At 37.5% G+C, this 15457-nt stretch overlaps 1 pseudogene; it reads right to left on the reverse strand.

Moving 5' to 3' along the window:
- Positions 1-3143: 3143 nt before the first annotated feature.
- On the reverse strand, positions 3144-13006 carry LOC149002538 (exopolygalacturonase-like; annotated as a pseudogene).
- Positions 13007-15457: the final 2451 nt, after the last annotated feature.

The following is a 15457-nucleotide window of genomic DNA, read 5'->3' on the forward strand; positions in this document are numbered from 1 at the left end:
CAAGAATTCACTCCCACAAGTTTGGTGACTAAAGATACATAATGCCTATTCATGCAAGAAATTAATAATCACAAATTAGAGTCCATTTGGGTTTCAAAGGATATCCCAAAATCTTCCCACAAAAATCCAAATCCTTACCCCTACTTTACAAAATTGTAGTTCCCAACCTTACTAGTGAATGATCTCTAATTCGCCACCGAATCGAAGTCTAAATGAAACGAAACTTTGGGGAAAACTAATTGGCAGAAAAAGGATCCTACGGGTACCTTCAATTTGATTAAATTTGACACATCTCAAAAAGCCCCAAATTTGGCTCTCATAAATCACTCGTGGGTGACCCAGAGGGTAAAAATGCGTAAACCTTAGCATGGGATCTTACCATTACTCCCATACTCAAGGGACACATTAATATAAGAAAAGATAAGTTTGTATAATACCTATCATTATTCCTTTTCATAGATCCCCACGAAAGAAGAGAAGAGAAACTCTCACCAACTATGATTAAAGAGAAGGGTTAAAGAAAACTAACATTTCCTAATAATTTTGCGAAGATTCGGATCACAGACACCTTCGGAAGAATGAAAATTGCTCCTCTCTTTCGTTTCTCCTTTTGTCCAAAGCCTCCGCCTCTTTCTAGCCTCCAAAAATGCGTTTACGGATGAGATAAAACATAAATAGGGTTCAAAAATCCGAATTTCCATTTTTGCCCCGAAACAGAAAATTGGGTGGGGGGGTTGGTTCACCCAAACGGCCCAATCTTCCGGCCCATGGTTGCACTCTCAAACAGACTCCGATTTTAGTGATTTTTGGCTCGTTTGAAAGGTCTTTCGATGACCTTCGATTTGATACCTTATTTGCATCAATCAGATTCTCTGACATCAATCTATGGTCATTTAAATATCACCCTATTTACATCATTGTGATTTATCTTCTCTCTTCATTTAAACTCTAGGAGAGTTGTTGAGTTATTACGAGGGTCATCCACCAACACTAGGTCCATTTTTAAACCTTAGGGCTCGACTTAAATGGTCCACAATTTTCACCGAGTCAAGGCCCAGGTTCTTGGTCTTAAAACCATGGGTTAAAGGGGTAGAAATCCGGGGGATTTCACATGGATACTTTGTGTATTGTTTCTTTGAACAATTTTATGGAATTGGTGAGTATTGGTGAGGGTGAGTGTATGTGGGGCAATTGCTATTGCAGGGATGAGTGTTTGTGGTTCCTAAGTGTATTATTTCATTCTTAATTTACTAATGGAAGTCTGATCCTTTACTAAAAAAATAAATAAATTATATCCTTGATAAATTTTATATCAATTATACCTCAATGAACAATTGGGGGTGGTGGTGGTGGGGGGGGGGGGAATCTTACTATCCAACCTTCTACTTTTTTTAATGTAAAAATAAAAAACAAAAATAAAGAAGAAGAAGAAGAAGAAGAAGCAATGAAGGACTACATAATTCAAGCACAACTTGTCTTCTTTCCATTCTTACGTTTGTAAGTTTAGGAATTTCAATTGTTTAATTTTTCCATCCTCTATCTTTTCAATACTTCAGTGCTAACAAAATTTGATTTAGATGATCTCTTTACTGATCTCAAAGGACAAATGATTAATTTGCCCAAGAATTCTTTGACTAGGAACATCTTGCGGATTATTTTAACTATTCTTTGCACAGATGGTTATCAAATGTCTTGGAAATGGAACAAAGATAATTTTTTAGTTTGATACCTTGGTTCAAGTTACTAGGATCATAAATTAAGAGAATTTGATTCCAATTTTTCAACCAAGTAGAGCGAATGCTGCAGATGTGGGGGGAGGACGAGCAAATTCGAATCTTGTAGATCTGAGTTGTTTTCCATTACATGTGGCGCATTTTCTACTATCTTTCAATCTTCAATCTTCTTTTGATGTTTGGAAATCAACCATCTCTTGTTCAAGAGTTTTTACCATCAAACTTGTATAAAGAGCATTGTTTAACACATTCTACTATTAATGACAGATTTTCTACTTGGTGGAATCTTTTCGGAAATTAATTCTTCATCCTAAATTCGACTTGTTTTTTTGCATGTTCTACATGCAACAATTCTAGTTAATGACACCCTATCTTAGTGGACTACAATTCAACCAACTTGTATTTTATGTAGCTCTTGTGCAGAGAGCAATGCAATATTACAAATTTTTATTTCTTTTGGATGGAATAAGCGCATTTGGGTGATGGGACCTTTAGGATTGAGAGTTGAGCTTCTCTCTTAGATTTCACTGGTTCGTCTTTGCAATGCTTTTATGTCTTCTTCCTTGATAGACAATCTACTCGATGATTGCTATTTGGTTTCATAGTCTCTTGTTACTTTGGGGGTTGGGATATAACCTAGTGCTCTAATACCATATTGGAGAATTCATTTGAGTTAGAGAAGAAGAGAGAACAAAACAAGGATTTATGTGGTTCGGTTGAATAATGCAACCTACATCCACGAGAGAGTTCTAGACATTTCCACAATGTTCAAATGAGATGTTACATGCTGTTTTATAGAGAATTCATAGGATCATAGTCATTGTTCTTCAGTCCGCTAGGACTCTGGTAGTTGAGATGTTGAGGAGTTCCTGTATTATAAGTCTTGTAGAATTTGGATTTACATGAAATACTGAATAAGAGTTTAAGACTAAATAAAATATTGATTAGGGTTCTACAAGAATTATGATTAGCTTCAAACACTACTTTGGATAAGGTAGAGTCTTTGTCACTTTCATGTGCATCTTTAGATAGGGTAGAGTCCTTGTTATTTTTTTGTGCTTCAGAGTTGGTGGAAACTTGGATTTTACTAGTTCTGAGAAGAAACCCCAGGTGGTTTTATTGGTTGTAGGATTCTGATGAGAAACCTTAGGCGCATTAGCCCGAGGATGAGTGGCAGCTAGAGTTGAAGATGATTTCCTAGAAATATCCTTAATATTAAGTAATTCACTAATTTTTTCTACCCAAAAAAAAAGTAATGAATTGATTTTTAACATTAAAAAATATAATGAATTGAATTTGATGGAATTTTAAAATATAATATGTCAGCATTTGTCTTGGTTTAATGCATCAATTTTGTTGAATCGGGATCTTGTCATGACCCTGGTATTCACAGGCTTGGTGGGGCCCACATTACGGACATTCAACCAGGGGCACATGACAGTTCATCTCTTCATCAACATGTTTATAGCCATTAAAAACAATGCTAAACTGAACATTTCCAAGGACAAAAACATACAAGCTATTTGATAGTTTAGCCCCTAAAAACAAGTTAAACAAACACAGGACAAAACCAAGCATGTGTTTCACACACACACACACACACACACACACACACACACACACACATATATATATATATACAGTCCAAAGTCCTATTATGTTTACATTTAAGTTTTCAACTGTATCTATTTTGTTTGGACATGCATCAAAGAAGGAAGCCAAAACTTTGCACAAGTAATTCAACAATACTGTGATCTTTCTGGTCAAAAATTGAATTTGAGAAAAACAAGAGCTCACTATAGTCCAAACACCTCTGCTGCTATGAAAAGAGAGTTGTCATCACAATTCCACATCTCTCCGACTATGATGGAGGATATATATTTGAGAATTTCGCTCTTTCCAAGTAAAATGAAGCGCAAACATTGTGATACTCTCCTTGATTGAGTTAATAAGCAACTACAGGGTTGGAAAACCAAGTATCTGGCATCTCCGAGAAAGGCCGTCTTAATTCAGTCGACTCTTACAGCTCTACCCTTACATTATATGTCTTGTTTTCGATTGGTATATTCAATAATACATACTATGGAAAACAAATTAAGATCATTCCTTTGGTCCAATGGAGATAAACAACAGGTGCACACCATTGACTGGAATACTATATGCTCTCCCAAATCTTAAGGTGGCCTAAGCATTCTCAATCTCTTTGCTTTTAACCTAGCTCTTCTGTCTTGGAAGGCATGAGATTCACTCCTAAATCCTCAATCGCTATGGGGGCCAGTTAATGTTGAAGAAATATTGCTGCAATTCTTCTTTTTTGCAGGTCTCCCCTTCTCATATTGATTCATGGGGTTGGAATCTATTCTGATGGGCCGAGATTTAATAAAAAAAGGAATTTTGTGGCAAGTTGGAGATGGGCAGCTGATCAATCCGTGGACAGATAGTTGGATCCCAAATACAGCTCCTAACGTAGGTTGTTATCCTTTTGCTTTGCTTTCTCCAAGAAAAGTGGCGCAATTCATTGATCCTCGCACTCACTGTTGGAATAGAGATAATTTGCAAAAGTGGTGGCCTTCAGATATGGTCAAAAAGATGCTTGCAATACCCTTACCAGTTTCAGCTCAGAATGACCGATTGATCTGGCACGGGACAATACCGGGAGTGTTCTCAGTTAGATTAGCATACACGCTAGCCACAATTAAATCACCCTACTCGGATCCAACTGCTATCACTTGGAAGAGATTCTAGAAACTGCCCCTCCACCCAAGAGTCATCCATTTTCTCTGGAAAGTCCTACATAAAAAGTTCCCAACAACTTCCCTATTAAATCAATGAGGATGCTCTTGTTCCAATTTCTGCCTACACTGTGGGGAGAAGCAAACGACACCAGATCATATTTTCGTACAGTGCCCATTTGCAAAGTTAGTATGGATGCTTTACAACTCCCCTTCACGTCTTCAAGCGGGTCCTTGGTGGAGAAGGTAATACAACTGGTGAATCAATGGCACGACAGGGTAGCTATTGAACAAGTGAATGCCACTTTAACAGCATTATGGTTATTATGAAAAGCCTATACCAGCCAATTTGATTCAAATGAGAACCCCTCTCCTTCACAGGTAATCTTTTAAAATTTGGAAAGGCCTTCAGTTCTTTGGCCAGTACTCCATGAAAGAGTAGACATACAACACTAGCAATATCATCAAATGGGTAGTCCCTATTCCTTCCCATACTAAATTGAATGTTGATGGTTCCCTTTTTAAAGATCGAAGAGTTGCGGGCTATGGAGGAATTGCAAGGGATCACAAGGGTCATATGCTTTTCTGGCTTCGTCGGGGAATTGAGGTACAGGACGTTCTCACGGTTGAAGCTTTGCCAGTCCGGCAAGCTTCATTGTGGGGTATTGATTTTAAATTGACAAGATCGAAGTTGATTTTAATTTTACCGTTGTGGGACCCACAAGCAATGTCAAACCTCGACCAAAATACTTATTGGAATCTAAATCTGTTTGAGCTATCATTTAATTACACTCAAACCAATTGGTTAAACCATTGACACATGATCCAACCACCATGATCCTTTAATAATCTAAAGGATTGAAACATTCCCACAATAATATAAAAAGATGCGGGGCCATCACATATCTACTTGGGTTTCATTTAATCATGGCACCTTATTGATACGGATGTGGTCCCATACATTAGATCTAGTTTCATCTGTATGACGTGGTGTTGTTTTATTTTTTCTTTCTAATTTCTTATTAATCTATCTAGAAAAGTTTCTTCTTCGTTCAATATTGGCTTGAAATCGACTTCTAACATACCAAATTCATGCGTTATGGGTTTTGATATGACATAGAAGTTTCTTTGCCTTATTTTGCCTTTTGATAAGTGAAAGTTGCAACTTGTTGCGTATAATTTTTAATTTTTACATTTTCCCTTAATTTTAAAGAATATTCCGCATCATTTCTTCTGCTTCTGCTGGATTTGTCATATCCATCAAATGATATCTTCTCCTAATTTTATAACAAATACCAATTTATAATAGTTATCACATTGGATTTTCTATGGTTCTACAAATTTGCTCTCTTGTATCCGGCTGTCACATATCAAGAATTGTTCGGACTGGACAAACTTTTTTGTTTTTCTATAACGAAACGTTCACACGATGGTATCAACTAGAAATTCTCCAGATGAAGACACATAGAGTATCTCAAGTACATGCCCAAGGCAAGAAACCATTTTGCGATTGAGTGCTGCTATCAATTGTCGAACAATCTGCCGGATTCTAGGCTAATCTGAACCCATGTACACATAACATATCTGCCAAATTCCAAGTTATTGTTTACTGCAAGAAGGTGAACCTCAAGCACAACAGTGCTGCACCACCAAGGTGTCATGGATGTATACATTGACACTTTTATTTTATATCATTGCAACCTAAGTAGTCTCACTATTTGTTTCACTAAGATGGTTAAGTACAATGGATAGGTGGGATTTGCCGGCCAAGAAAAATAGGTTTCACGTTTGAACACTCAGCCTCAGCTGCTCCGGTTCCAGTGTACCGCAAGTTTATGTCTCCAATCTCCAAGTTCTCACATGGTTGTTCACTGCTACATGCGATAATCACTGCAGGTTGATATGGTGTTGTTCCCCTTATCATGTTAAACTTGGTGTTGATGATCTTAATATGCGAAGGAGTCTACATAAGAAGAGATTATCAAATGAGTTAAAAAGGAGAATTGCAAGAAATTTTTCAAATCTATCAAAAAAAATGTCATTGCTAATTTGGAATGATAAAAGTCAAATAAATTTTAAGAAAAGAGGCTTCGTAATTCACATTTCCGTACCTGTTTGTTGCAGTGGTAATGCGGGCAGTATTGTTGATCCAAGATTATTGGATTGTAGACATTCACCATGATGAGATCCTCGAAGACAATACCAGAAGCAACACCACTAGCCGGTGAAGAAGGCCAGGTTTTGATCCTTACCCCATTTTGAGTGTTGACGAAGGTACAATTACTCACAGAGACACCATGCTTCCTCTCTACCATTCGTTTTGCCGAGGCTTCCCACACTGATGCCATGTCCTGGTCCACATATCACCTTGGTGACATGTATGTTTTGAGCGCCGGGGCCAATGGAGACGCAATCATCACCGGTTGAAATTCTGGCGTTGGTAATGTTGATCCCCGCCGAGTTTGATATGTGGATGCCATCAGTGTTAAGACTGTTTGGTGGTGCCGATAGCGCGACGTGTTCGATGTGCACGTTAGAGCTTTGGAAAATACCAATGTGGAAATATTTGCTGTTTCGTGAGGTTATGTCTCGAATCCAAGCATTGTCGACATAGTTGAGTTTTATATTCTGCAGACATTAACATGGTAGAAAATTATCTTTTTGTTTGTGAAATAATAGAATTTAGTACACCTCCATAAGTAAGAAAAACTCACAGCAGGGAACGGCTTGCAATTAGGATTTTCGGCACATCTGTTGTTTGTCCAAGCCTATTGACCTCGACCATCAATTATTCCTCCACCGTGAATGGTCAAGCTTTTAACGTACAGAAAAGCAATCCAATCACCATTGAAAACAGCAGGATCAGGTGGAGCTTGTACGACTCCATCAATTTTTAACCCAATTGAAGGACTCTTGCAATTTCCCAACATCACTTGGACCTAAGAGATATGTCCCTTTGGGTATGAGTACTTGTGTTAATTGGCTCACTTGATTTACATGATGCTTGTCCAAGCCGAGATCAGCTTAACTGCGATATCCGTCTTGCCATCGGCTATTGCACCATAGTTTATCACGTTGAAGACACCAGCTACGCCACTTCTTCGCTAGTAAGAACAATGCACATAATGCCCATTGTTTCAATTTCAAATCTTTCCTCATGATTATCTTTCCCATTTTTATCTTCGGTTTTTCCTTTTTTTTTTGGTTTCAATTATTCTCTAGGTTTTCTTTTATAGTGGGGAGTGGTTAACTTGCAGTTCCATGTTTGGGGTTCAGCCGAATCCCTTGATAAACAAGGTGAAAGAAGTAACTTGTTAAGTTGGTTTCATGTCTATATCCTCTTAACAGGGATAATTTCGTGTCATACTATTTTTAGAAATCGTCGTTATATACACTTATTGTATGATGAAATAGTAATTTCAATACAAGAGATAAGAAGCAAATTCTTACCAGTGCTACCAAGCTAAGATCTCAATCGTTGGGGCTGGAATTTAATTGTTTTTTCGACTTCGTCTGTACAAAGTAAGACAAGTGAGAACAATATCAACATGATTAGGAAAAAGAGAGATGTACGATAGAGGCAAAGTGACAGGGCCCCAGTGGAGAGAGATCTAACTTCCACTATGAAACATGAGTAGATAGAAGAACATTCTTTGATTGCTTTTTGCCATTCCAAACTCAAGCCTCACATACTCCCCATCCTCTCATGTTACATTCACTCATATCATTATCTTCGTTTCTTTCATAGTCCTTGTATGCATATTGAATCTACATGTATTGCTTGGGTTAGGGATGCAACAAGGGCGCGCTGAGATGAGCTTTTTGAAACCCAATCCCTTCCCTAAATGCTCATAGGTGAGCCTATTCCTGCCCTAAACCCTGATTCATGGCCTAAGATCCTTATCCCTGACCCTGAGCCAAAACAAGCCAAGCCCGTCCTTATCTCTCCCTTATTGTCCGTGATTTGGTAGGACGGGACAGGTTGGCCCTGGCCTTGTCCCTGTCTAGTCCTGTTCCTATCCCAAATTGGACTTGTCCATGATCCTAGCCCAAGCCTAGCAACTCTAATATAGAAAAATATCTTACTAAGTTGGAAATGAGATTCCCAATCAAACAATGAAGCTTTACCAAAATTCAGACTCATATTAGTTTTGAAAAGATAATCAAAGGGAAAAAGACAGACAAAATTTCAACCTATTACTATTAAAGCTGGTATGATAATATCTTAACTTGATGTACCATAAAGAAATAGAACTTTCGTAACGTAACCTTTTGGTATTAAGAAAGTAATAATAATTAAAAAAAAAAAAAAAAAAAAAAGAGACATGACTTCCAAGCATTGATTACTATCTATATCCTCCCTTGTCGGAGTATGGATGAAGGGCTTTGTTTTGATTCCCTACTTCATTTGGATGGAGAGAAACACTAGAAGGCATGATGGAGTAGGGAAGGTGGCAGAGTGGGTGTTTAAATTGATTCTATTGGATCTTCGGCTGGACACCTACAGTGTTGTGTGGGAGTTGGGGAGATATGACTTGGATGTGGTGTCTATGGTTGCATTATGTGTTAAGGTGAAGCCTAATTTATTGCTGTGCCTAAGGATGTGGTTCGAAACGGCCTGATGTGGGCTGGTGTAAGCTTAATAATGATGGTTTTTCTCTAGGGTTTTCGGGGCATGCACGCATGGGAGGGATGATTCGGGACTCTAGTTCCACAGTGATGACCTTTTTCAGTTGGTACTTGGGTGTTAAGAAAAGCTTAGAGGCAAAATTTATGGGTTTGATGAAAGGGTTGCTGCTGCTTGGTCTCTTGGGATTGAGAAGTTGTGGTTTGAAGAGCTTTAAATTCCTTGGTTTGCATTACAGCTCTAGTATGGATTTAAAGCTTATGTGGAGCAGAATTATTGGAATATTACCCACTGTTACAAGGAGGCGAATCCCATCACTGAATTTTATGCAAAATTAGCAACAAAGGTTTAGACTTCCTCTCCTTTAGGGGAGTGGCCTGAACATGTGATGAAGGACTTGTGTTGGGATGCTTTAGCTCTCAAGGTTGAGGCTTTAGGTGCAAGGTATGGATACTTTGTGTATTGTTTTCTTTTAATATTTTTATGGAATTGGTGAGTGTGAGTGTATGTGGGGCAATTGCTATTGTAGGGATGAGTGTCTATGGTTCCTTAGTGTATGTATTTTAATTTTAATTTTCTGATCCTTTTTTAAAAAATAAATAATTTTATATCAATTATAACTCAATGAACAATTGGGGGGGGGGGGTGAATCTTACTATCTAACCTTCTAGTTTTTCGATTGTAAAAAATAAAAAACAAAAATAAAGGCAATGAAGGACCTAAATAATTCAAGCAAGGTTTGTCTTCATTCCATTCTTACGTTTGTAAGTTTAGGAATTTCAATTGTTTTTTTCTTTTTCTATCTTTTCAATCCTTCAGTGCTAACAATATTTGATTTAGATTATCTCTTTGCTAATCTCACAGGATAAATGATTAATTTACACAAGATTTCTTTGACTAGGAACATCATGTGGATTATTTTATCTATTCTTTGCACAAACGGTTATCAAATGTCTTGGAAATGGAACAAAGATAATTTTTTTGGTTTGATACCTGGGTTCAAGTTACCTAGGATCATAAACTAAGAAAATTTTATTACAATTTTTCAACCAAGCAGAGCCAATGTTGCAGATGTAGTGGGAGGACGAGTAAATCCGAATCTTGTAGTTTTGAGTTGTTTTCCATTACACGTGGCACAGTCTCTACTTTCTTTCAATCTTCAATTTTCTTTTGATGTTTGGAAATCAACCATCTCTTGTTCAAGAGTTTTTACCATCAAACTTGTATAAAGAGCATTGTTTAACACACTCTACTATTAATGATAGATTTTCTACTTGGTGGAATCTTTTTGGAAATTAATTCTTCATCCTAAATTCGACTTTTTTTTTTGCATGTTCTACATGCAACAATTCTAGCTAGTTAATGACACCCTATCTCAGTGGACTACAATTCAACCAACTTGTATTTTATGTAGCTCTTGTGAAGAGAGCAACACAATATTACAAATTTTTATTTCTTTTGGATGGAATAAGCGCATTTGGGTGATGGGACCTTTAGGATTGAGAGTTGAGCTTCTCTCTTAGATTTCACTGGCTCATCTTTGCAATGCTTTTATGACTTCTTCCTTGATAGACAATCTACTCGGTGATTGCTATTTGGTTTCATAGTCACTTGTTACTTTGGGGGTGGGGTTATAACCTAGTGCTCTAATACCATAGTGGAGAATTCATTTGAGTTAGAGAAGAAGAGAGAACAAAACAAGGATTTATGTGGTTCGGTTGAATAATGCAACCTACATCCACGAGAGAGTTCTAGACATTTCAACAATGTTCAAATGAGATGTTACATGTTGTTTTATAGAGAATTCATAGGATCATATTCATTGTTCATCAATGGGCTAGGACTTTGGTAGTTGAGATGTTGAGGAGTTCATGTATTACAACTCTTGTAGAATTTGGATTTACATGAAGTATTGAATAAGAGTTTAAGACTAAATAAAATATTGACTAGGGTTCTACAAGAATTATGATTAGCTTCCAACACTACTTTGGATAAGGTAGAGTCTTTGTCACCTTCATGTGCATCTTCAGATAGGATAAGAGTCCTGAGTTGGTGGCAACTTGGATTTTACTAGTTTTGAGAAGAAACCCTAGGCGGTTTTACATGTTATAGGCTTCTAATGAGAAACCCTAGGCACATAAGCTCGAGGATGAATGGCAGCTAGAGTTGCAGATGATTTCCTAGAAATATCTTTAATATTAAGTAATGAATTGATTTTTTCTACAAAAAAAAAGTAATGAATTGATTTTTAACATTAAAAAAAATAATGAATTGAATTTGATGGAATTTTAAAATTTAGTTTGTCAGCTTTTGTCATGGTTTAATGCATCAATACTGTTGAATTAGGAGATCTTGCCATGACCCAAGTTTTCACAAGCTTGTGGGGCCCACATTATAGACATCCAACTAGTGGCACGTGATAGTTTATCTCTTTATCAACCTGTTTATAGCCACTAAAAACAATTCTAAACTGGACATTTCAAGGATGAAAACATACAAGTTGTTTGACAGTTGGACTCATAAACATATATATACAGTCCAAAATCCTATTATGTTTACATTTGAGTTTTCAACTGTATCTAATTAAGTACATACAATCTCAACAGAAATAATATATATAAATCACCGGAATGATATAAGACATTGTTATAAACATAGAAGAAGATGATACAGAGACGAAGGGATGAAACCAACCTATTCCTAGAGAAGCACTCCTCTAAGCTCTGTATTCTTACAAAAAACCAACTCCCTCTCATTCTTGAGAGCACTCTCATTTATAGTGGAAGGAGAATCCTTGTTGATTAAGGATGTCTGTTGGATTCCATGTAATCTTGATTGAGGTTCTAGATTATTTCCTTGTAATCTTCAAACATAAGATAAGGATAAGATAAGGTTGGGATAAGATTTCTATTTATGAATAGTATCTTGTCTGGAACCTTTAATCTTGTCTGTCAGATTGGAAACTTGAATCTTGACCCTTGATATTGCATTTGAGGTAGTATTTGCTTTGCACCGTAGGATGCAAATATTTGTTTTGCACCGTTGGATACAGAATTGATTGATGATGAATCATTCTAGGGCATTCCATGTGTCACAAACATTGTTATGCCTATTGGTTTGATTCAAAGTGATTAACTCAATTTGGTTGAACCGGATTTGGGCTGGATTGGTTTATTCTATTTGACCAAGCCAGATATTGGCTGAACCATTCTTAAACCAGAATGATGAACTAGTTGCCCTTTTACTGATAGGACACATCAAACTATTCAGGGCCGGAATAGTAATAGTAACCCATATTTTACCCTAGGTAAAAGGGTGCCGATATTACCGTCACGGCTTACAGACCATTCTTTGATGCTGTTATGGCTAACAGTTTCCCAACTTCACATCCTGGGAGCTGGAAGGATTGGCTAATTGGCAGAAGGCCTTTTGTCTTTGTCGATGATATTGGTAGTATTCCTGGGATGTCCACGGCCTCACCCGTGTTTGCTAGTAACACAAACAAAGGGGGAGGAAGCCACAAACTCGACGAGAAGATCATCTTCGTCATCCAGTGGATCCTCAACATGTTGTCCAATATGGCGATGGTGCATCAAAGAATCACTGATGGATTGTTCATATTCTTCGTCTTCATCCTCTTTGTCAAGGGCCGCAATTTGGGCTTCAAGTAGAGCGTGTTTAGCCAAGAGATTGGCTTTTCTGTTGTTGGTAGATGAGGCTTGAGAAATAGTTGGTATTGGTTCAAGGCCTGTTAAGGACTTGATGAGGGCCGGAGTGTTGCATTTGGATATGTCGCAACTATCCCACCATTTGATATGATAAGACCGTGCAAGACACGGTATTGTCCATTCATTGTCAGGTGCAATTTTGGAGGCTATACTAGTTTGTTCAGCAATCAAATAATCCCAATACATTATCCATGCAAGTTTGGAATGGACAAAGAACCTGAGCAGGTCCGGTGTTGTTGGGCAAGACGCTATATGCTAGAAAAAGATAGTGAAGGCTTCTACCACAGAACTTGGTAGAATTGCTTCAAAGGGTCCCATAGTTGCCCACCATTGGTTGAACCAGTATGGAAATGTTGTGTTGATAGGGAGTTTGTGCGAAAAGCAAAGGAACCAAGAATGGCGATTTGCTTTATTTTGATAGAAGAATGCATGCAACCATGCATCAATGTAATCAAAATAATGGTATTGGTTGGGTTGATATTCGGGGTTGGAGAAAGTCCGACACCAAAGTGGTGTTGTACCCCATTCTTCAGGTGTTATAGCTTTTAGAATGATAATAGTGGTGTGAGTCACCAGAGTAGGATCATTTATGTCCATTGTTTGCTTCAAGATGACAGACTCAATGTCAACTAGGATGTATTCATAATAATTCTTGGGATTTTCCCGAGTTGGTGGAATAAAATTCCCAACCTTGCCAAAAGAGCTTTCGGGCAATGGTTAAGGGATCATTGTTCTGGGCCCAAAAGGGTTCAATGGTGAAGAGCGTCGGTATGAAAGGTCGAGTAACATACTGACTTCTTCCAAAGGTGTTGGTGGTGTTGATTTGAGATCGGGTAGTCATTTTTTTTTTTTTTTTTGTGTTGTTTTAGGGACAATAGAGGGAGTACCTATGGGTTTGGAGCTGGCACTAGCAACAATGTGTGAGTAGGGTTTGTTTGAGGCAATGATGGCCTGGGTGTTGTTCTTGGCTATAGAAGAGGTGGCTTGGGCAGACTTGTTGCCATAAGAGGTCTTTTGTTTGATGGTTGTACTAGAAGAGGTGGTTTTGGGAGGAGCCATGTTGGGAGGATGCAGATTCCTGGAAAATGGGGTTTAAATAGGTCAAGAATGCAATGATGCCTTTGTTTTAAAGTTTGTTGTAAATAAATGATGCAAGTTTGGAAACTTGTAATGGTGGAAAATGATTTTGAATTTGGTTAATGGTTGGAAAAACAATGTTTCTTAATTGATTTATTTGAGAAATTTGGGATTTTTCCAAAAATTCAAAAAATATCTCTTTTCCTTGAGTATTGGTGTTTATTCCAGTATCAGTTACCGTAAATGGCTTAATCATCTCAAGAAATGGTTGACCTAAGATGACATTGGTAATGATATCTTTAACAAGGAAAAACCTGTCTAAGACGTATCTGATTGTTGAAAATGCAAACATTTGACAATTTATAATTAACACCTAGATTTTGGCCATTGACACCAGAAAGTCTATGGGTAGTTTTTTCATAGTATTGGGTAGGGACAAGTCCCTCCTTGATGCAGTTAGAGACTGCACCAGTGTCGACCAGGGCAAGGGTAGACAGGGTAAAGGAATCATTGATGACGAGATGAACTCGAACATGCCATTGGATGCTATTGATTAATTGGTTGACGTCCTGGTTAAGGACAAAATGATCAAGTAATTTGTTCAGCATTGTTAGAAACAAATTGTTCAGGGAATTTGTTTAGCATTGTTAATATTTGTTTGTGTGGAAATTTTGGAGAGTTGGCCTTGGAGAAGGCTTAACTCCTATTTTATTTGGGTAACCTCTCTTCTGAGACCATTGGTCAAAGTTTCAAGAGCATGAACTTTAAAATCATTGTTTAGAGAGAAGGTGTTGATGAAGATGGTTTAAACCGATTGTAAATGTTGTTAAGGTTGTAATTGGAATGTTGTGTAGGAATAGGCTTCGAAATTAAAGATTCCTTAACCTATTCAAGATATTGTTTCTTTAATTCTGGATCCTTTATTTGATCAACAAATTCAAGAAAGAAACTTGTTGTAGTTTCGTTCCTAATCATTTGATGTTATTTGTCGAACATTCACATATTCCTGATCCGTCATAGGGACATGTGAAGAGAATGGCTTCAGAGTCATCTGAAAGACTACTCAGATTAGTGTTTGTTGGTGCAACCTAGAGGGGGGTGATTAGGTTGCAACTAGTGGATTGTCCCAATTTTTCGGTTTGTGCGGAAATACAAAGTAAATTGAAAAATTCAAATGAAATTAAACAATACAATCAACCACAAGACAAGTATTTTATAGTGGTTCGACTTTGTAAGTCTACGTCCACTCCTCTCTTAGCCTCAAGAGAGTATTTCCACTAGTGATTCTCTTTCAATACAATGGGTAGAGATCAAACCCTTTACAATCTTTGTTACGGGGCAAGAGCACCCTTTACAATCTTTGTCTATCTTAGGGCAAAAGCACCCTCTTCAATCTTTGTTCACGGGCAAGAGCACCCAACCAATCTTTGTTCACGGGCAAGAGTACCCAAAACCAATTCTAATCTACTTAGACTAGAATTGAAAACAGTTACAAGAGAAGGATGTTACCTTAACAAGAGGTGTGACACTTTACCTCTTGTGTGTGTGTGATGCAATAAG

This window comes from Hakea prostrata, chromosome 10 (assembly GCF_041222555.1).
Source record: "Hakea prostrata isolate BN-2017 chromosome 10, UWA_Hpros_2, whole genome shotgun sequence".
NCBI lineage: Eukaryota > Viridiplantae > Streptophyta > Magnoliopsida > Proteales > Proteaceae > Hakea > Hakea prostrata.